A 24,432-nucleotide genomic window follows, 5' to 3' on the forward strand; every position below is an offset into this window, starting at 1 on the left:
GTGCTAATCCTCTGGCCCAGTTTCCTTTTCTCTCTCACCATAATGTCACACAGCAATGCTAGGCTGTGAAAAATAAAGCAAACATCTAATAACCCTTGAATCTCCAGGACCTTGTCCTAAGCCTCCCTCAAACTTGCCATACTTTGACTCGGCTCATCCATTGTTCAATGTTCATCATTTCAGTATAGCACTTTCTTCTTTATTTCCACCAATCTGTAAGTCACCAGTTAACGCAGTGTGCACAAAGAAAATTCTTTCAATCCACACAGTCCAAAGATTTTAGGCTTTTGTCGCTCCCCCTCTTCGTGGAGGAGCAACACAGGACCCTGCGCTGTTCTTTCTGTCTGCTCGGCCCTCCCCGGGTTTGCTGCTGGTTCTTCCCGGGTTGGCTACTATCCCTTCCACCTCCGTGGAAGGGCAGTTCCCCCTGGCCGCATTCCCCACTTCCGCAGGGGAGCGGCACACCGCCGGCCGGCTCTCTGGGGGCTGCACGGGTTCCCTTAGATGTTCCCCATAGATGTTCCCGGTGCATGCCGTCTCTCTCCTCCTTTATAGTCCTCCTCCGCCAATCCCAACTCGGCTGAGTACGCTGCTCTCCAATCAGGAGCAAGTCCTACAGTTAATTGGTTGAACTGGAGGCAGCTGTGCGGAAGCTGTTTACTTCTCTCCCAGCGCCATATTGTGGGAGAGCAGATGCATAGAATAAGTCCTAATTCGAGTAACTTAGTCCAGTCCGGATTGCTCCCCACAGATCCCCCTTTCTTTTTATTTTTTAGCGTTGATATGCGCCTGTCTTCGGTGTCCCGCGGAACACACTCTGCTCTACTTGCTAGAGTTGCCACAGGCTCTTACAAGTCCTATCAATCAGGAAAACCGAATCCGGGTCCTCTCTTCGCCATTGTGAGGAGGTTTTTAGGCGCTGATGCATGCCTGTGTTCGGTGCCCTGCAGCGCATGCTCTGCTCTGCCCGCAGGGGCTTACAAAACCTATCAGGCAAACCGAATCCAAGCCTTCTCATTGCCTTATTGTGGGGGAGACTTATTAGTGTTGGTTCGTGCCTATCTTCGGTGACCTGCAGCTCATACTCTGGTCGAGCTTTGCTGGCGCTTACCGCCTTAAATCAGGCAGACCGAATCCAAGCTTAATATTGTTGTATTGTGGGGAAGCCTTACTGATGTTAATTCGTGCCTGTCTTCGGTGACCTGCAGCGCATAAGCTGCTAGCTGCCCGCAGGTGCTCATCGCCTCACTTGATTAGGCAGACCGAATCCAAGCCTTCTAATTGGCATGTTGAGGGGAGGCCTTATTTTTCTCTATTTCTCTATCTCCGGGCATTTCTATTTCTCCCATTTTACTTCTGTCTGCCAACATTCCTATTTCTCTTTTACTTCACTTCCAAACTTCTGTTTCTCTTATCCCTGTGGCTTTCCGGCACCTCGCCCCGCCGGCGGGTTCCCGGCTCTGCGCCGCTTCAGCCCGCGCGCCTCTCTGCGCGGCTTCCCGGCTTTGCGCGGTCCGCGGTCTCCACGCTTAACCCTTTCGCGTCTGAACCACGGCCTACGCCAGCGTTCCCTATCTATTCACGCCCCGTGCTCTCTCTGCACGCGGCGGCTTCCGCGAGTAACACAGCGTAGCTTGCGTCTCCGCCACTAGGATTCAATCTAAGTTCCCCGGGCTAGCCTGGCGAATTCAACCCAGCGTACGTCTCCGCCCCACGGTCTGGCTTCCCGTCCTTTGCTCCCCGGGCTAATCAGACGGATCCCAATCTGGCTTGCGTCTCAGCTTCTGGTTTTAACTTTTCGCCCCCTATTCCCGGGCTAACTTGAGAATCCCAAAGTGGCTTTCGTATCCGCCTCGGCCTGCCCCCCGCGGCTTCAATTTCCCTAACATTTTTCTCTACCCGGTATGTTTCCCCAAGCTTTCCTCCAACGATATTCCTCCCTCATTTCTCCTGGCCTCTCCCCACAGTCTGCATCCGAGTCTGTTTGTTCTAGCTTTCACTTTCGCTTTCGACCCTAACTTCTTTCCCACAGTCCGTATCCGAATCTATGCCTAGGCTTTCAATAACTTCTTCCGGCTCCTTTTTCGTCCGGCTTTTCCCTAGGCTGTTTGCTAGTCTCTTTCCGATATTTTCCCTAGGTTGTTTGCTAGTCTCTCTCTCCGATATTTTCCCAGTTCTTCCCGTTTCTTCCCTCCTAAGTTTCATATCCGTCCTAGGTTTCCTAATCCGAGCTAGGTTTCCTATCCGAGTCACGGCACCATTATGTCGCTCCCCCTCTTCGTGGAGGAGCAACACAGGACCCTGCGCTGTTCTTTCTGTCTGCTCGGCCCTCCCCGGGTTTGCTGCTGGTTCTTCCCGGGTTGGCTACTATCCCTTCCACCTCCGTGGAAGGGCAGTTCCCCCTGGCCGCATTCCCCACTTCCGCAGGGGAGCGGCACACCGCCGGCCGGCTCTCTGGGGGCTGCACGGGTTCCCTTAGATGTTCCCCATAGATGTTCCCGGTGCATGCCGTCTCTCTCCTCCTTTATAGTCCTCCTCCGCCAATCCCAACTCGGCTGAGTACGCTGCTCTCCAATCAGGAGCAAGTCCTACAGTTAATTGGTTGAACTGGAGGCAGCTGTGCGGAAGCTGTTTACTTCTCTCCCAGCGCCATATTGTGGGAGAGCAGATGCATAGAATAAGTCCTAATTCGAGTAACTTAGTCCAGTCCGGATTGCTCCCCACAGGCTTTGATAAATGCATGCTTCAAAACAGTAATAAGATTAGAGATCACTATTAATAATGCCATAAAATAATCCCATGTTTTATACCATCATACTCAAATGTCATGCAGCTAACTGGTATGTAGAGTGCATGGAGAAAGAAAAAAATATTAATACTCAAATTCATACTTGGAATTTTTTTTCTAGACTAAATTTAAGGCTATTCAAGAAGCTAGGTATATCAATTGCTCTCCTTTATAAAAGTTTAAAAGCCACTTTAAAGATGCATTCCTTTAGAGTCCCAAAACAGACTAACAACCAGTTCAAATTCTAAAGATATTACTGAAGAGACACTTGTGAAATTTTATGACTTGCGTAACAACAAAACATTCTGTTACCAAAAAAAGAGGTAAAGTAAATTGTCAAGGTCACACAGATATGCTAGGGTCTGACTCAGACTGTCCAGTCAGACCCTAGACACATTCTCTTAACTACTGTGCCTCTCTAACTACAGTGGTAACCTTTGCAGCATTATTTAAGTAGTAAACAGTTGGAAAGTCATTACCCACCCCTCAAAAATGGTCTGGTTATAAAAACGATGGCACTTTCATATAATAGAATACTTTGTCACAGTTAAAAAGAAAGAGAAAAAAAAAATAAGGGACAGCTCTAAGGTCCTAATATGAAATGCCTGCCAGGATATATATATATATATATATATATATATAGAGAGAGAGAGAGAGAGAGAGAGAGAGAGAGAGAGAATAGCAAGGATAGGATGCCAGCATTTGTGTAAGAAAGAAAGGCAATGTGCTACTCATATGCTTGTAAAAGCACAGAGGATCTCTGTGAGGATGCACAACTCTAAGCCAGTTGCATCAGCACAGGGGCACTGGATAGCCAGGGGATAGCTGAGTAGGAGAGACTTATTTTCACAGTGCACTGTTCTCATTTATTGAATTTACTACCATGTTTAGATACAACTTAGCAAAAACATTTTTTAACAAAAAGGTGGGCAGAGTGGAAATCCTATGCAATAGGAAAAGTACCCAAGTATAGCAATAACAAGGATACTTCAAAAAGTTCTTGGAAAAATGGGAAAGCTTTTAATTTTTGAAATTCATACATACTTTTACAAATGCATTTTCATGACCTTACTGAGGTCCCTTCAAATGCACTGATCCCAAATTTTTTGCACCAAAATAAATTGATCTTTTGATTCCATTTGTTCAGAACCTTTTGAAGTACCCTCCTATATGAAGTTTTTTCCTAGCCTCAAAATGAAAAGACCTGCAGGGTGATTACAGACAGATTGGCATGAGGTTAGAAGGGTAGCTTATTACAGTATGCTATTTGACTCAGTAATAATGACCTCAAACTTCTTGAAACGTAGTTTTTTTTAATTTATTTGATGGGTAGAGTTATAGACAGTTAAGAGAGACAGACAGAGAGAAAGGTCTTCCTTCCGTTGGTTCACTCCCCAAATGGCCACTAAAGTCAGTGCTGTGCCTATCTGAAGCCAGGAGCCAGGTACTTCTTCCTGGTCTCCCATGCTGGTGCAGAGGCCCAAGCACTTGGGCCATCCTCCACTGCCTTCCCGGGCCACAGCAGAGAGCTGGACTGGAAGAGGAGCAACTGGGACTAGAACCCGGCGCCCATATGGGATGCCGGTGCTGCAGGCAGAGGATTAACCAACCAAGTGAGCCACAGCGCCGGCCCTGAAACATATTTAATACAAAACACACAAAGCAAAACCAACTACAACTGTAGTTCTACAAGTAGTTAACTTCCAATGAAATAAATATTGATGAAAATGACATGTCAAGAAAGTGTAAAGAATTCTGAAGTGATAGTCTTACTTTTAAAGAACATTTTTAAGATCATTTTAATATTATTGTGTAATAATATTCATTGAATTAAATGTATGCAATTTATCTTCAGTCTATAGGGTTCACAGCTCCAGAAATCTGTCAAGTCAACAATCTGCCAAATGTTTTGTAAGTCTAGGTTGGTGGTTCTCCAAAGGTAGTCTCTGAAACCCTGAAGTTCCTCCAAGACATCTATGTCCCATAGGTTCACAACAGTTTTTTCCAAGGACCTCTCTTTTTTGGAAAAAAAAAAAAAATCAAAGTAAGTGCAGGTCACTATGAAGATTCCTCAAATCAGGGCCAGCGCTGTGGTGCAGTAGGTTAAGCCGCCACCTGCAGTACTGGCATCCTACATGGGCACAATTCGTGTCCCAGCTGCTCCTCTTCCAATCCAGCCCTGCTATGGCCTGGGAAAGCAGTGGAAGATGGAGATGGCCCAAATACTTAGGCTCCAGCACCACGTGGGAGACCTAGAAGATTCCAGCTCCCGGCTTCAGATGGGTCCAGCCCTGGATACTGCGGCCATTTGGGGAGTAAACCAGTGGATGGAAGATCTCTCTGTCTGTAACTCTACCTCTCAAATAAATAAATAAATAAATTCTTTAAAAAATTTTTTCTCAAATCCAAAGAAAGCATCCTGTACTGCAATTTACTGGATTTGAGCAGCTCCACCACCATTTACCAAAACTCTTTGCTTGGCTTTTGCTACAAGATTTTTTTCCCACTTCTACAATACCTGTTCTTTCATATTAAGATTTGCTCTGGGGCCTGTGCTGTGGCATAGCGGGTAAAGCCGCAGCCTGCATATGGGAGCCGGTTAGAGACCCGGCTGCTCCGCTTCTGATACAGCTCTCTGCTGTGGCCTAGGAAAGCAGTGGAAGATGGCCCAAGTCCTTGGGCCCCTCCACCAACGTGGGAGACCTGGAGGAAGTTCCTGGCTCCTGGCTTCGGATCAGCACAGCTCCAGCCATTGTGACCATCTGGGGAGTGAACCAGCGGATGGAAGATCTCTCTCTCTCTCTGCCTCTCCTCCCTCTGTGTAAATGTGACTTCCAAGTAAAATAAATAAATCTATAAAAAAAATAATGCCCTCATAAACAGATCTGAGAGTTTTGCTGCTTTCATTGAGCCATCCGCCTTATTCTGTGGAAATCTGAAACACTGTCTGGCAAGGGGCTGAATGCTGGTTCCCATGAATGGAGCAGTGTTGTATCTTATGGAAGGGTACATTCTCTCTCCCACTATACCTAGACACACATGCTGCAGCACACGCACACACTCATTCAAGTCCGGCTCTGCACTCAGAGGTAAATGTTAATCACTGACTGCTGCCTTTTCAAAGACCCTACAATGGAAACACCCTGTGGAATTTGCAATTAACAAAGGGTAACAGGTTCTAATTTCTGGTTGGGGATCCAGAATTTAGGTTACCACACTACTCTTCCAAGAAATAAAAGGAAGCACTGACATGACTTGCAATAACAATTCCTCTGTCACAGCAGGGATGGCTCATTGACTGGATGACTGCCACTCCCCGAAGCAGACCTGCAGAGCGGCTGCCCTCATGGGGTGGAAGGCATTAATCCAGAAGCAAGCGTTAGATCACAATTCTCCCATATTCTGCTTCAATTCATCTACACTTGCCTCTAGAGTGGCTAACACAGACTTGCATAGTTTCAGGCTATTTAAGCTTCTTTAATTAAAACTATTCTCCACTAAATTAACATGTGTGTCTTTCGTACAGAGGAGGAAAAAAAAAAAAAGAGAAAGTAAAAACAAGAAAGAAAAAAAAATCAAAGATAGTGTTCCAAATTAAGTTTTCCTTCAGAAAAATTTTGCATTTGGCACTAATTCTCTAGAGTTGGTGCTTCAGGTAGAAAACAATGAGCAAGAATAGAAAAGAGTTCCTATTTCCCTAGCAAAACACCCTGCTTTAAAGTTAAATTAACTTCTAAAATCAAAGGAGTTGTGAAGACTAAATGGAAGCAAAAGAGGAACCTGGGTACTTCCTTTTTCATGAAAAAATAATTTTACAAACTATAATATTAACACCTATACTCCTAATAATTCCCCTCCATTTTATACCCTAAGGAAGCATCAAAAATTGACCATCTGACCCAATACTATTACAGAGGAACTACAACTTATCTAGGGATTATATTCTAACATTAGTTCATTAGGCAAGACATGAAAATACCCAAAATTACTACTGAACATCCCTTAGTAAGGCGCTCACTGAAAATCAACATACTTATTAAGCTGAAAAAACAGCTGAGAATCTAATAAAGCAGTAGGCATTTGGGGACAGACTACATAAAAACAATGCATGTCTTCAAATGCAAGAACTACTTTCATCACAGTGAAATACCCATATTATAAGAGGCAGGTGGAAACTGGGACCAAGAAAGAAGACAGCAGATGTGTTCTACAATTCCTCAGGAATAAACTCGAAATTATCTGAACGTTATAAATGACTGTCCTCCCCCCCCCCCCACAACCTCTGATTTGTTTTGGGGGAAGAAGGGGAAGGTCAAGGATATATACAATGAAATGACTAAACAACATTAGAACTTTCTTCAGAATAACTGCCCTGAAGGAACTGCACAAACATTAATTACATATTAAAGTCTGCACAAAGTTCCAGATCAATCATATTCCTGCTTTCATAAGAACTCTAATTCAGGTAAACCATCCAGGAGACAACTCAAGTAAAATTGAAGGTGGATTTTTTTCAATTACACAAACATATCTGCTATTAAAATACTTTAAATTTATACCCACAAATACTGCATATAAACATTGCCAGTTAGAAATTCTATAATAAACACCATACTCTGTGGAAAGATTTTTCAAAGGTAAGGGAAAGGATGAAGACAGAATAGGAACCAAACAAGTTTAAGCATTTGGCTTTCAGGTAGATCTGATCACACTATTATTTAATATTTAATAAACCAGAAGTGATATTAGTGGCAATATCGAGCTCTGATGTACAGATTGCTCATTTCCAGGTTCTTTCTATGAAAAATGTAAAAAGAACTTTGACTTTAAATCTGACCATGTTTAGTTCTGAGGGCTTCCAAAAATATGACCATTATAATTAAATGCATTTAAAATATGAGTTTTTACCTTAGCACTAAATATTCTTCTGATGATGTTTATAAACTGTTTATTGAGAGAAGAAAATTTTTCTCTCCAAAAAAGTTTCCACAACCTTTTCTACCATGTGTTCTGAGAATTTAAGCTTTAGAATTAGAAAAAGGTACGGCCGGCGCCGCGGCTCAATAGGCTAATCCTCCGCCTAGCGGCGCCGGCACACCGGGTTCTAGTCCCGGTCGGGGCACCGGATTCTGTCCCGGTTGCCCCTCTTCCAGGCCAGCCCTCTGCTGTGGCCAGGGAGTGCAGTGGAGGATGGCCCAGGTGCTTGGGCCCTGCACCCCATGGGAGACCAGGAAAAGCACCTGGCTCCTGGCTCCTGCCATCGGATCAGCGCGGCGCGCCGGCCGCGGCGGCCATTGGAGGGTGAACCAACGGCAAAGGAAGACCTTTCTCTCTGTCTCTCTCTCTCACTATCCACTCTGCCTGTCAAAAAAAAAAAAAGAAAAAAAAAAAAAAAAAAAAAAGAAAAAGGTAAATAGGAGCCAAGCATTGTAGTCAGGCTACCACTTGCTAATGATATTAGCATGCCATATTAGAGCATGGGTTCCAATTCCAAATGCTCCACTTCCAATCTAGCTCCCTGCTAATGTGCCTGGGAAGATAGCAGGAGATGGTCTAAGTTCTTGGGCCTCTGCTATGCTTGTGGAAGACCGTCATTTGGGGAGACTGCAGTCATTTGGGGAGTGAATGAGCAAATGGAATTCTCTCTTTCTCCCTGTCTCCTCTCTGTCACTCTATTCCAAATAAATAAAATCAATCTTTTTTAAAAAGAAAAAGGTAAAAGGATTGTTGTGCTAGAATTAAATATTTTATATAATTATATCACAATAACATTTTAGTTTAACAGAATCAATATTCTATATTTTTTGCCTGCAAAAAACCATAATTACTCGTTGATTTGAACAAAATCACTAGCTCACCTGAGCAATGCAGTCAGCCAGCCAGACTTCAGCATAATTAGTCAAATCAACAGCCTATCACATGACTAATATGTTTCTGAATCATGGATTAGACAGACTATCAGACTATCTACAACATCAAGACAATTCTTAGATTCAGTTTCAAAACCTCAGTTCATCTTGTTTAACTTGACTATTTCCTTTATAATTTAATTTACTTGAGGGTTTTTCCCTCTCTTTCACCAGAAAAATGGGAACGTAACAATAAAAACTGAAGAAGAACGATGAATTCAATGAAATGAGATAATTCCTGTTTCAAAAAATAACAGGAGGTAGAGGAGTGGGAAAGTTGTTTCTGTTGTTGTGTGAGGGGATACGGTCAAGGAGAAAGAAACAAAAATGGAATCTTACCAATCAAACCACTTCTCAATGCCTCAAATCCCATTAAAGGCCACAATACTGTTGATTTGATACCAGATGCCTTTAAAATGTTCTTATCCAAGAAAAGTGTGTTTTCTGAAAGAACAAGGAAAGCAATACATTTAAGGGCTGGAGAAAATTTTCTTCCATTTACTTGGGTCAGTGAAACATCCATCATACAGAGACACAAACACTTTACAGAATAAAAGATCAGAGGAGCTACACCAGTAGAAGATCAAAGAGCCAGTGCCTCTAGGGGAATCAAACAAGTAACTATCTGAACAGATCCCCTCATGATTCCTCTCCTAAATCTAGCTTATGTGACTGGGGGAAGAATCACAAAGCAGAACCTGCTATCCTCAAAAATGTGATTAAAAAATAATTAATTCTAGTCTGGGTCTTTTCTCTGGAAAAAAGAATCTTTTCAAAGTCGTTAAACAGAATGACTGTATAATGAAAGTTTTTAAGAAGCAAAAATGTTCAAATTATCTGTACATACTAAACACAACCAGGCACATTAAGCCAACATACTCAGAATTACTGCATATTACTGCTTACACAGAAGTGAATACGTAATCAACAAATGGTTCCAAAAATGTCAAAGGGAACTAGGTATGCTTAACACACACTCCCACATATAATTCCACTTGCTCAGACTAAAAGAGCTATTCCTGTCCCTGCGCACATCACTGTCACTTATATGGTTCAGAGAACAAATTATCATTAAAAGTAGAAGGGGTTAAAATTCAGAGTCAAAACAACATGAACAATATAATTTAGCAAAAATATCAGCATCTCAAAACCTTTGAGATCAAAAACATTATGCTGAAGTACATACCTACTGAGTACTGCTTTAAACCTGCCTACTGACATCTTTCTTTTCTGAACCTCTTGATTTAACTCTTTTTTTTCTCTATGGTGATATCACAGAATTCTGCTTTATTCTGTAGTTATTTCAGAACCAAATCCAGGTCTCATTGAAGGCAGTGATCATATCCTGCATTACTCATGGGTTGACTCAATAAGCACTTAACTCAAGTGCCCAAGATGTGCAATGGGGGATATGAAAATAAAACCCAATGGCAGGACACAGGGCAGAGGCAGTTCACTGTCAGCAGATGTCAGCAAGTAATAAACAGCCACCAGGGAGAAGGGCTGCCACCTCCAAGGGTCCAAAGGAACTGGATGGCAGGGAGAAGGAATTGATGTGAAGTCATCATCATGGTAAGGATTAGCAATGGCTTCATGAAGGAGAGGCTCCTTCAACAAACCCCATGTTTGTATAAACATACATCTGAGAGTGACAGAAGGAAGCAATTCATCTAAGCAAATGAGAATTTTGTTAATAAAAACATAATGTGATTCCCTACATTCCAGCCCGAAATTAAACATTTCCATTTGTTTGCTGCTTTGTTTTGCCATAAGGTCAATAGAAGAGTGCTGCCAGAATTTGTACCTATCCCAAATCCAACTGTTAGGAAGATTAAAAGATTGACAGGGCAAAATAATGGCTTGATGAGGCAATAACCACTGGTTAACTAGTTGCTACTATGGCCACAACGTATCAGTCTAGAAAATATGAGGTTTTAGCCACTTTAGATACTGTATTTCCTTAAGTAAGAGCTAGCTGTGTGAATGAAATCCAGTTGGTTAATAACTCCAATACTTATGACAAAGATGAACAAAACTGATTATTCTGCTAGTAAGAATGAAAAAAAATCCACTAAACATTAACCATTTAATATATTCCAATTTATCACCTTATGCTAAGAAAGGGGTTGACTCCCGGTTTTATAAAACTTCTACAGACCATGCACGTACACTCTATGCATTATGATCACAGACTTTTCCTTAGATAATTATAATAAAAAGCACATATCTGGGTGTGCAATTTTAAGGATCTGTGACTTAGCCAGGTTTGGAATTTAATACTAGAATAAATCACATTAAGAACCAAGTAAATTGTATAAGTAAAGTGGTTCTCTTTTTACAGGGTTATGTACCAAACTTTCTTAACACACACACACGCGCGCACATACACAGAGACATGGGGAAAACAGATTACCTTTTGTACAACTATGCATCTACTTTAAGGCTTTATTCATCACAAGAGATTATCTGAAGATCTTTCCACATTGCCTTACCCTTTCACTGAATTTCAAGAGTTAACAGCACCCTTAATGGATGCGGAGATGTTCTGCTAATCCCTCCAGAGCTGAAAGATGTATTCTTCCTGCCACTGGGAGTACTGCTGGCTGACTGTTCTCCTCAGCAACTGATCTGTACTGAAGGTAGCAGTTTTGCCTGAGATTATAACCTGCTCTTGAGAGCAACCCATACCTATGTCTAAGAAAAAAACATGACCCCCTACTCCAACTCTGGACATGCTGATGGGACACCCCAGATCCAGAGTTCCCTATAGGGGCAGTCCAGGTCTTGAGGCAAATTTGATGGCAGCCCACCCTCACCTCTGTCCAGCCCTGCTCCCACTCTCCTCCAGAGGTGCTGAGTCAGCACACCCTAACTCCCACATGCAAACAGTGCCCTCAGAATCTGCATTCCAGGGTAACAAGCAGCAAGTACCACCACTAACAGTCAGCTAAGAAATGATATGTTTAAGATTATTAAAGATACTTTGAAAGAAAAATGTAGTTCCTTAAGAAGAACAAGAATTCTACTACCTGGTACAACTCTTCCAACATGATCATCACCTTTGCTAGGCAAACAAAAACAAACCAAGGCTGCTTCGATAAGCTCAAACAAAATTTTACAACATTCAGATTTTTACAGTGCTAAATAACTCCCAAATCAGTCTTAAGAATTAACAATAAAGATTGATTTTTTAAAAAGATTTATTTTGTTCGAAAAAATTACAGAGAGAGGGTGAATCAGGGAGAAAGAGATCTTCATCCACTGGTTCATTCCCCAAATGGCCAGGGCTGGGCCAGGCTAAAGATAGGAACCTGGAACTCCATCCAGGTCTCCCATGTAGGTGGAAGGGCCCAAGGACTTGGGCCATCTTCCACTGCTTTCTCATGCACTTTATCAGTGGGCTGGACTGGAAGTGGACCAGCAGGGACACGATCCAGCACCCATATGGAATGCTGCCATCACAGGCAATGACTTAACCTGCTGTGCCACATCACTGGTCCCAAAAAGGCAACATTTTGTGTTATACAAAGTAGAAATGCTCTGTGTACTGTCATTATCATTTAAAAAGTATTTCTTCTTCCTGTTAGACTGTTGGGTCACCTTGATAACTTTAAAATAAACAAGTATCATAAATAGGATAACAAGAAAAATAAGTTAACCCAGACTCTCACTTTTTCTTGCAAAAATAAATTCTTTTCAGGGGCCACTGTTGTGGCATATCCCCAAAGGTACCAGTTTGAGTCCTGGCTCCTCCACTTTCCACCCAGCTCCCTGCTAATGTACCTGGGAAAGCAGCAGAGAGTGGTCCAAGTGCTTGGATATCTCCACCTCGTGGGAGACTCCGATGAAGCTCCAGGCTCCTGGCTTCAGCATGGCCCAGCTCCAGCCAATGTGGCCATCTGGGGAGCGAACCAGCGGGTGGAAGACCTCTCTCCCTGTCTTTATTTCTAACTTTGCCTTTCAAATAAATAAATAAATCTTAAATAAATGCTAAACCCTTTTCAAAAATATTTCAAGCCTCTGGTGGCCTGGGAAAGCAGAAGATGGCCCTGTTTCCATGTGGGAGATCTGGATGAGACTCCTAGCTCCTGGCTTCAGCCTGGTCCAGCCCATTGCAGCCATGTGGGGAGTAAACTAGCAGAGGGAAGACGTCTCTATTTCTCTCTGCCTCTGCCTCTCCCACTCTGTAACCCTTTCAAATAAATAAATAAAACCTTAAAAAAAAAAAAACTTGTAAAAAAGTGGAATTAAAAGATACATTTATAAAATAAGAGAGAGAGAGAGAGAAAAAACTGTGTTCCTGGAAACTAGCTAAACTATTAAATCTCTCTCTGGTACTTCCAAAACAGTTGTCATTAAAGCATAGCACAAGGGCCGGCGCCGCGGCTCACTAGGCTAATCCTCCGCCTTGCGGTGCCGGCACACCAGGTTCTAGTCCCGGTCGGGGCGCCGGATTCTGTCCCGGTTGTCCCTCTTCCAGGCCAGCTCCCTGCTGTGGCCCAGGAGTGCAGTGGAGGATGGCCCAAGAATTTGGGCCCTGCACCCCATGGGAGACCAGGTTAAGTACCTGGCTCCTGCCATCGGATCAGCGTGGTGCGCCGGCCGCAGCGGCCATTGGAAGGTGAACCAACAGCAAAAGGAAGACCTTTCTCTCTGTCTCTCTCTCTCACTATCCACTCTGCCTGTCAAAAAAAAAAAAAAAAAAAAAAAAAAAAAAAAAAAAAAACTCTTATTAAAAAAAAAAAAAAACCACAGCACAAGAACACTGGACCTGGATTCAGAATTCCTGTTACCCAGTCCAGATGCTGGCACTGACCTGTGGCATGGGAGAATGAGATGCCACCAGATTAGTAATTAAGGGCACTGGCTGGTTAGCCAAGGAGACCCAGGTACAAGCACGAGCTCCAACACGAGCTTTGGGACCTGGGCAGGACATTAAGCCTCTCCAAGCTCAATGCCTCATCTATAAAGAAGAGATGATCATAATGGTGCCTACCTCATGGGGCTACAGGGGATATTAAATGTGGCACTCAGGGTAAGGGCTCAGCACAGTGTCTGTCTCATTACAACCACTCATAAAAGTGAGCTATTGATTGCTATTGACTACTTTTTCCATCTGTGCCTACCAGAATCTAAGAACTTTGGGGAGAAGCAGTGCTTCAGGCATTTAGAAAATAATGAATATTAAAACTCTCTAAGGGTGTCAATTCATGACTTTTATCAGATTTATATCATAGATTTCCAGAAAAGATTTTGTTGAGGGGGGGAGGGGGGAGAGTGTCCAAGAAAGTTCAAAGAACACTGGACTAGATGATCTTGGAGCTTGAGCCTTAGCGTTCTGCGAGTCTGTGAGGGCTGTTCCAAAAGCAGCTCTTCTCTTGGAACTGCCATTTACACACTGAAGTAGAGAAATGTGTTTCAGCTATTTCAGAGAAAAATCCTCTCAGATTCCACTGTATCTGCAGGTACTTCAGCCATTTCTCACATATACAGGTTACAACTGATGGCCTACAGTCCTTAAGGACAACTCTTTAGGGAACAAGATACAAACATAGCCAATCAATGGCACCACTGCACAAAAGCATGTCACACTACTCTCCCAGGGCTTCTGAGAGAAGTCCGTAACCAGAATTGCCATCCTGGAGAAATGCCACCCAAGTTTCTACTGAAGGGAGAAGCAGCAAGGCAGAGGTATCTACCTGCACTGATGAAGCGTGCACCAAAGAGAATGTCTTTGCCACTGGAACCTGAAACTTAGAATATTCCCCTGGCTCTTGAATCCTCAGTATGCAAAGAAATAAAGTCTAGGCTCTAAAACAGCTGCAAAAGGTTTTTGGTTTTGAGACAAAGACTCTCATTAAACCTGAATGTTTTCATGGTCTCCCTTTGTTAACACAGAATGTGTGTATTCCTATTAGCAGGCAAGCCCAGGACTGAATCACCACTCCCTGGTGGCATTTCCAGAACACATCGTGGCTGGCATATTCCTCAGTCCTGAGTAAGATTGCTTGGTACTCTTCAGCTCTCAGCTTAGACGTCTCCATCACTGGCAAGCATCCTCAGAAAAACCCTTTATTTTTTTTTTTTTGCCCCATAAAACTACAAACTCTATGAAGACAAACTATGCTTTTGTTCACTGCAGCATCTACTTATACAATGCCTGTCACATAACAGGCCCTTTAGAAATACTTGAGTGATTTATCAAATGAATAAGCAAAGGAGAGGGCAAGAGGGTTGGTGTGCCAAAAATTTAAGCCCAGTTTTATCTATCATTTCCATGATGTTTAAACAATTGTAATGTATTCCCAAAAGACAAATGGGATAGCTATTAGAGATAATTATCTTCAAGAAGTTCCTTTTCTAAGCTTCTCATCCAAAAGCATACTGAATAGTATTAAGGCATTAACCTCTCCCTAAAGGCAAGAGGTTTTTCAAAGCTGGTTTCCTTTTTGACTGTATTTTTATCAGGAAATTTTAATTCCCCAAGATAATTCTTATAATCAATTTATAATATCTTTTGCTGCTTGTTAAGCATGGGAGAGGTGATAAATGCAGATTATTCTGAGACTAAGAATAAGAAGGAAATATTTTGCCTTTGTAAGTTTAGTCAACCTTATTGGCAATAAAGGTGAGATACAGGTTTAACATGTGCTCCCAGTCTTGGAACTTCTAACCATTTTTATGGCTTAATCACAACAATACCAAAAAAGATGAACTCATTCCACATTATTGATATACAGAAATAATAACCCATGCTACCCAGACCTCCCTCGGAAATCAAGTGCTCTTTAGGGAAATGCAAAGATAATTAAGTACAGTGAGGACTTCCACACTTTGGAATCTGTAGGAAAGGTCTGTGCTAAAATGATCATTCAGGGGCCAGAGTTGTAGCACAGCAGATTAAGCCACCAACATCCATATGGGTGCCTGTTCAAGTCTTGGATGCCCACTTCTGATCCAACTCTCAGCTAATGTGCCTGGGAAAGCAACAGAGGATGACCCAAGTGCTTGGGTCCCTGCACCCACATGGGAGACCTAGAAGGAGTTGTAGGTTCCTGGCTTTAGGCTGGCCCAGCCCCAGCTGCTGCAACCATTTGGAAAGTAAAGCAACAGACAGAAGATTGATGTCTGTTTGTCTCGCTCCCTCTTCTCTCATTCGGTTTCTCCATTTCTCTCTCTTACCCTGCCTTTCAAATAAATAAGTAAATAAATTTTTTTCTTTAAAAACCGCTGGTTCAGAGAACTAGTTACAGGGGCAAGATTAAGCAAAGATGAGTCAGCTTTCAGGGATTAACTTGCACTAAATCTCTTCTCAAAACCATGGTAAAATAAGGCCACACAGTCAGACACTGTAACGACCACATGAAGACATACTAGTAAGGAACCTGTTAGCGCAAGGTACTGAACTAGCTCATGGGATCTGAGGCCTCTGTCTGTGAAGGACAGGCCATATTTCAGACCATCACACGCTTTCCATGCAATCAGAGTTAAACACTGGCACCTGGGAACTATAAGAGTGCAAAGGAAGAATCAAATGGTGAAAGCTGGATGGAATGATTAAGTTAACCAGAATTCCTTTACTTTAGCCCCAAAGAGTTGGAAACATTATTTTGTTCTATGGTCATAAGCTATACAATGGGGTAAACACTTAATGGGAAATGCAACTAAAGGATAAATTTATTTTAGTACAAAATAATTTTGATATCCATGCATATGAAGCATCTTCAAAGAATCTGTGGGAAATATATATTACAAAACTGCATGGATTTCAAAGTAGTTTTTTTTTTTTGCAACAAAATAAATTTATCTTTTAATTCCATTTCTTCATGAACATTTTGAAGTAGCCTCATACACCACCAAATCTGGCTGGCTATGTCTCACTGTGAGTGAAGCCAGAGGGAGGAATGTGGATTGACTAAGGCAAAGGAGAAACAATGTGACATAATAAAAAATAAATGAGTTTGAAAACTGAAAACCTAATACTCACTCTACTTCTGAACAGCTCTATGAACCTGGACAAGTTGCTTAAGTTCCTTGCGTCTCACTCTCTTTATCTTCAAAACATGGGGCTATATTAAATGATTCACAGTCTCCTTCCTTTAGTTTCTAAATCCTACAATGCTATGCAGTCCATCAAATTGCCATTCAATATCAACAAAATAACTACTCATGGACTGCCAGGCATTTTCATTCTAAGAACTTTAGGTACAATGAAATTTGAGCCACGATCTTTGCCCTGTATCATCTACCACATTAGCAAAAGTTATGAAAATTTTAGCAGTCATCAAATACTGTGAAACACCCTGGAGTTCCCTACTACAGAGAAGCAATAAATTCATACAAATCTTTTGAAAACATACCAAAAGTCTTTTTAAGGCCATGGTCATTGATACATTTCATTGTAGAAATGTTTACAATCATTTTTTAAAAAAACTGGAATATGTCCACCATAGACAAACTGAATAAGCAACTAAATTATTTGCATCCATTATAATGGTGATTTAAAATAATACTTAAGGGCCAGCCATGGCTCACTTGGCTAATCCTCCGCCTGTGGCGCCGGTATCCCATATGGGCACTGGGTTCTAATCCTGGTTGCTTCTCTTCCAGTCCAGCTCTCTGCTGTGGCCCGGGAAGGCAGTGGAGAATGGCCCAAGTGCTTGGGCCCTGCACCCGCATGGGAGACCAGGAGGAAGCACCTGGCTCCTGGCTTCGGATCAGCGCAGCACGCCGGCCACAAGGCACCAGCCATAGCGGTCATTTGGGGAGTAAACCAATGGAAGGAAGACCTTTCTCTCTGTCTCTCTATCTATAACTCTGTCAAATAAATTAAAAAAAAAAAATGGAAGTGGTGGCAATTCTTTTCTCATACAGTTTTCCTGAGGGCTAAATTCATACAAGAAAGAGTTTGAGGACAGTATCCTCCTGACACATAGTAAGCAGAATCTAAGAGCAAACATAATTATTATGAGATCATTTTAGGCAACATAATAATAGTTCACCCTTTTGTTAAATTCTTACTATGTGTCAGATACATATACAACTCACATATCACAAGTCTATAAAGGAAGAACTATCATTACACCAAATCTATAGATGAGAAATCTAAGGCGCAGAGAGGTTAACTTCCTGAGGAAAAAGGCTGATGGACCCCAGGAAAGCTGACAACAGTGGCTATACGTGGACCCAAGGCACCACTCTGTAGGAAGCAGTAAATGACCTCGCCATGGGTAAATGACTTATTTTCCAAGAGGATAGGAACTATCACTGACAGAGGGTATGGAACTGGATAATGAAGGTCAGGCAAGGGGGTTAAGCTCTAATTCATTAGGCAACTGGGAGCTCATGGAGAATGCTGAGCCAAGGAGTTACTGGACATAAGAGGAATGGAAGGAAATTAGTTGGGCAGATAAACATGGGATAAGCTAGCATGAGGCAAAAGAGGCTGCTGGGAGTAAGGGAGAGGGAGAGAATATTACAAACAAAGCAGGTGGTGTGGGGTTGAGGGACTGAGCCAGATGACAGCAAAGAGAGTATAGAATTAAGCAAACCAAAAACACCAAAGAGAAAACTGAGAACTTACAAACACTAAGTACATGGAGCAACAAAGGGGCAGGGGGACAAGTCCACTCAGAGCTGGACAAGAAGTGTTACCTTCTATTGTGATTTCTATGAATTTTGTTAAATGTTTTGTGTAATTACTTATGTTTAAAGCATTTCATTTTAAAAACCTAACCAACTGCAGCAAAACACAAAGCATCACACAACATTGTGCTCTGCAAAAGCAATGCTTGGTGACAGAAAAAAATGAATGTACTACAATGAGTGACAAAAGTGATTAGTGAGGAATCACAGTACATAAATATCTAAGGTGCAAATGAAGTGGTTGGTTGTTCACAAAATCAAGACATACAGCCCACTAATATCTAATAGCAACAAACAGCCCAGGTCTGATAGCATCTCCCAGCATAAAGGCAGCTGATTTTCCCCTTGTTTTAGAGACAGCTAGAGCTTGCCAACAACAACAACAACAACAAAATCTGTGATTGATCTAATTAGCTTGCTGAATTGAGGGAAAGCAGTGTGCCAAAATCATGTATACTCACAGATTACTTCTTCCAGGACAAAGCACTGCTGCCTAAAAACCTATTCTTCCTTCAACTTAGACATTCACACTCATTAAAAGGGATGAAACCCGGCAGTCTTCAGCATGCAGGAGTTTAATGAATATTATTGGATAGTGATGACACAGACATGAGCTTCAAGAGCGGAAAAGAGGAAGAAACATAAAGGACTGCAAAAATGTCCGCACAGTGGCTGAACTCCAATTACCAGCTCGGGCGGACAATTTTACCACATTATGCCTGCATTAACATCCCCACTCTCAGCTTAATGGTTTATTAATGGAACTGATAATGCTTCTCTTCACTTGAGGTTATTAGCAAATACAAGTCTGTTGAGGTTGGCAAACTCATTCATTCATTCAATAAACATTCTTGAGCACTTCTCATTCACAGGTAATAAGTGATTATCCAGACTTTTGTTGCTAATGCAAGACAAGATCTAAAAACCAGTTAGATACGCTTTAAAAAAAAATCCTTAAAGGGAAGAGATGAATAATCTAGAGAAGAGTGACAACACTGGCTTCATCTGAACAGGCTGCTGATCACAAAAGGCAGCTGACTCACCTGTTACCTTTAGGGGACACACATATTTCCAAAAAGCAAATTTTCTTCTTCAGGGAGGAGAATATTATTCAACTGTGTCTCTCTCATGGACTCAGGCCAGAGTCAATACAGTATAAATAACACTTTATATACTTGTTTATCCAAATTGCCTTTCCTGTTCTACCTTCAACATCACTCAGTCCAGGAAGCCATAGAAGCTCTGGGTGGGCTGGAAATAACCAAGCTGCTAGGCAGCCTGCTTGACTCAGGAAAGCAAGATACATGCCGAGGACACACCAGAAGTCATTTTCTAAACTTCTCATTTTCACCACTCAGATCATATCTCAAATGTGTTATCAGTTCCTGTCTGAAGGATAGTTTATTCCAGCCAATTTTCCTGCTATAGAGTATTTTGAATGCTCCTGAACCTGAGAAATAAATCACCTTGTATCATCTTATATTGACTAATAAGCAACATTTATGAAAAACACAAGAAATTTTTTCACAGAAAAATAAAGTGTCAATTTCATCAAATGTATCATCATTGATATTTAAGTACTTGAAAAACTAAAAATAGATAAAATATAGTATAAAATGAGAATCAAACTTAAAATTTCAAAAAGAATTTTCATTAAGAATAAGCCTTCTTTTTTAATGTTTATTTTCATCCAATTAAAAGGGAGAGCAAGAGAGAAGGAAAACTTCCACTTGCTGGTTCATTCCTCATAATGCCCACAACAGTCAGGGTTGGGCCTGGCCAAACTCAAGATCCCAGAATTCCATCTGAGTCTCCCACAGGGATGGCAGGGGCCCAAATATTTGATCTATCATCTACTACCTCCAAGGATGCATCAGCAGAGAGCTAAACCAGAAATGGTGCAGCCAGGATTCAACCAGCACTCCAATATGGGATGTAGGTATCAAAAGTGGAAGCTTAATCTGCTATACCACAACACCCAACACTTAATAAGGATTTTTTAGGTATTTATAGATCTTTTGCTTAAGAGCACTATTTTCTCTCAAAAGAGAAACTCAAACTCTCTTCAATGTGGCTACAGACTAGTCTTGGATAATCAACTATCCAATTTTGCTAGCATATAGTTCCATGGGATGGAACAAATGAAGAAATCCTACTGCAATTGGGATGATGGTAGGCAGATCAATGGAAAATTTCACTTAAAGCATGGAATCATTAAAAATGACACATGAGTATATCTTAAATTATCTTAACATGAAACACAAAAAAGCAAATTTATTTTCCAATATTTTCATGTAGACTATAGCTATTTCTTCAAGTACAGATCTAAGCTCAAAGTAATCTTTCTTGCATAAACCCCATGCGTAATGCATAATCTATAATTTCCTATTTGGGCTATTTGAAGTTGAGAAAAACCTCAGAATAAATCACTCTCAGTGTTCAAAATATCCATATTTCAGCATCTTTCCCAATCATTTAGAGTTTTCTCTTCCACATTAAATTTGACAGCAATATATTTTAGCAAGTTAACTTTATTTCATCTTTTCAAAGAATTCAACTTCACAACTTTCTTTTCCCATAAACATTTCATCAGTTCATATGTTCTTTATCAAAATCATTTAATTACTGTTACAGTGCACACACTACTCAGCAATGGGAGAACCTTGAGATCTTTGACAGCACATTGGAAACAGCCCACCAAGCAGAGTACTCAGCCAGCAGTCAGTGTAATTCAGTGAGAATGGAAAGCACTGGCAATCCAGAGAACCACTTAGATTGATTAAAAAATCTTCCTTTGTGGGGCAGGCATTGTGGCACAGCAGGTTAAGCCATCACTTGCAACACCTGCATCCCATATTGGAGTGCAGATTCAAATCCCAGCACCTACTCTTCAATCCAGCTTCCTGCAAATGCATCCTGGGGATCAACAGGTGATGATGGTTCAAGTTCTTGGGCCCATGCCACCCAGGTCAGAGACTCAGACGGAGTTCCTGGCTCCTAGCTTTGGCCTAGCTCAACCCTGTCTGTTGTGGGCATTCAGGGAGTGAGCTAGCAGATGGAAGTTATCTGCCCTTTTTCCATCTCTGTTGTTCTGCTTTTCAAGTAGATTAAAATAAACAAACATTTTTTAAGTCTAGGAAGAAAATGAACTTCCTTTGTATTCTCAAAAGCTATTCTCAACTTAAAAGGTTATCTTCAGGCAAAGTTATTGTTACTCAGAGGAAATGTGAGTTAAATCTCTGATAGAGGGAACCTGCGTGTCTTTCTGTCACATTCCTTGTGAGAAAAAATGCCTTAGAGTCATTCTTTTTGAGAAAGGAAGCATCTACTGGAACTACATAGCCTTAGGCTATCCCTAGAGTTTTCAGTTTTTACACTGGACAATAATCCCTGATAGACAGACTGGCAGAAAAACTGCTGACCTTGAGCAGCCCTCTAAAGAGAAAATTGACATAAAGCTTTTTTTTTAAAAGATTTTATTTATTTATTTGAGAGGTAGATTTACAGACAGTGAGAGGGAGAGACAAAGAGGTCTTCCATCTGCTGGTTCACTCCCCAGATGGCCACAACAGCCTGAGCTGAATTGATCTGAAGGAGCTTCCTCCGGGTCTCCCACGTGAGTGCAGAAGCCCAAGTGCCTGGGCCACCTTTTACTGCTTTCCCAGGCCACAGCAGAGAGCTGGATTGGAAGAGGAGCAGCCAGGACTTGAACTGGCACCCATATGGGATGACAGCGCCTAAGGCAGAGGATTAACCTAATGCACCACAAGGCCGGCTCCTGACATAGAGATATGCAAACAGATTCTCCTTCCTTACATTACTAAAAAGACCTGCTTTATACCTGCTAACAACCATTATGAATTGACAGCCAGAATACTGAATCCCACAGACTTTTCTAGTATTCATATTCCAGATTTGTCAGACTCCACCACTCCCTACTGTCTCACACATGCTGGACTTCAGTGGACATGCCTGTAAACAAGCTAAATATACAGTTCCACTGTAAATTTATTACAAAGAACTCACAAAACTATAAGTTTAAGAAAAAACACACAATCCAATTATAAAATTAGCAAAAGACATGAACAGTTATTTCACTAAAGAGATACAAAAGGCAATTAAATATGTGAAAAGGCGTTTAACATTATTAGCTATTGGAGAATGCAAATTAAATCTGCAATGATATAAATGATATATCCCTGCCCATCTATCAGAATAGCTTAAATAAAAACCAGTGACAATACTAAATATTGGTGAGGATATGAAGAAACAGATCACTCATACACTGCCGGTGGGAATGTAAAATGGTATAATCCCTCTGGGAGACATCTGGCAGTTTCTTCAAAAGCCAACCAAGTAACTACCATACAACCCAGAAACTGACACACTAGGGATTTATCCCAGAAAAATGAAAACTTATGTTAACACAATAGCCTATACACGAATGCTCACAACAGTTTTACTTCTAAGGACCAAAAACTACAATCAGGTGTCCTTCAACGGGTGAATGATTAGATAAATTATGATACAACATTACCACAGAATACCACTCAGCACTAAAAACTAATGAACTACTGATACCTATAACAACTTGGCTGAACCTTCAGGAAATTAAGTTGAGCAAGAAATGTCAACCCCAAATAGTTGCACTGTATGACTGCATCTATGTAACATATTTTAGATGACAAAATTTTAGGATGGTTAGTGGTTGCTGAGGATTCTGTATGCGAAGTCTGGGGCACAGAGGGTAGGAGGAAGTGGTTTGATTACGAAAAAGCAATAGGAGGAATCCTTAGTGTGTTGGAACTATACAGTATCTTGACTGGGGTGGTAGATACACAAAGCTACAACAGGTGACAAACTTTACAAAACTTAATACAAATACACAAATGAATACAAGTAAATCTGGGGAAAATCTACAGATTATATCACTGTCAATATCTTGGTTATATTATAGCTTAGTTTTGTTAAATGTTACTATTGGGAGAAGCTAATTTAAGTGCACAAGGGATTTCTCTGTATTATTCTTACAACAGCACATGAATATCTAGTTACTGCATATCTAGTTACTGAATATCTAGTTATCTACCAAAAATTAAAAAGAGGAATTTGATCTCAAGTGTGTAGGTGCAAAGACACACTGTATTCCTTCACCAGAAATATAAAATGGCACACAGCAATGCTAGCAAAAGTGAGAAGCATACACAAAACCTTTGACCCTACAAATCCATTCCTAGTGTATTAATTTAAATTACTAATTTATGATGTGTCAGTTAGTGGCAAGAGCATTTATTTCAATAGTGGCTTTTGTTATAAAGACTAGAAACAACTGCATGTGGTACATCCATGCTGTAAAGTTCTACCAAGTCATCAAAGTAATCTTTGGGAGTTAAACAGCTTGGAAAAGTGATCAAGATGAGACATATTCCGTTGTACCACAAATATTTAATCAATTCCGACTATGTTTCAGGCATTATTCTTGTCCTGGGATCTTTAACATGACAAATGAGGCAGTTTCTTTACTTACTAAACTGTACAGTCCAGTGGATTGTTCTCTACTGAAAAGTGAAGAATATAGGTGAAAAAATATACATCTCTGTGAATGGTTATAAGTATATACACACATATGCACATATACAAACATATAGAAATATTCATATAATGTACACTTTGAAAGGATATAACCTAAAATGTTAATAGTGATTATTTCTGTGAAGTGGGATTGCATTCATATTTTAATGGTTTTACTAGCTTATCTGAATATTCTAAATTTCTACAATTAGCCAGTATCACTAGTATGAATTTTTCTTCCTTACTGGAGAAAAAAGAACTGGTCCACAGAGAGTGCTTTTCTTCTCTTAATAACACATGCCATTTGAATGACATATTTAATGTTAAATATTCTTGCTAAACCAATCTACTAATGGCTAGATATTTAGTTTACCTCCAGGCTGTCAGTCTCTCAAACAGTGTGCAAGAAACATTCTTTTAACTAAACATTCGAGAATACCCATGATTTGGTCCTTCAGTTAAAATCCCAGAAATGTCAGCTCATGTGGTCTGGGCAAATGAAGTCTTTTGATGTAAGTG

At 41.1% G+C, this 24,432-nt stretch overlaps 1 protein-coding gene across 5 annotated transcripts in view; it reads right to left on the bottom strand.

Annotated features, from left to right (window-relative positions):
• FHIP1A (FHF complex subunit HOOK interacting protein 1A) overlaps positions 1-24,432 on the bottom strand; it is a 307,224-nt gene that overhangs the window by 128,007 nt on the left and 154,785 nt on the right. For 4 of the 5 annotated variants that reach the window (XM_051819359.2, XM_008267334.4, XM_017347298.3 and 1 more), the window contains exon 3: positions 9,037-9,141. The exons of the other annotated variant lie outside the window; for it this stretch is intronic. The gene's annotated coding sequence lies outside the window, so the exon portion shown is untranslated. The remainder of the gene's footprint in view (positions 1-9,036; positions 9,142-24,432) is intronic. 5 annotated transcript variants of the gene reach the window in all.

Source organism: Oryctolagus cuniculus, chromosome 8 (assembly GCF_964237555.1).
Source record: "Oryctolagus cuniculus chromosome 8, mOryCun1.1, whole genome shotgun sequence".
In the NCBI taxonomy this organism is placed as follows: domain Eukaryota; kingdom Metazoa; phylum Chordata; class Mammalia; order Lagomorpha; family Leporidae; genus Oryctolagus; species Oryctolagus cuniculus.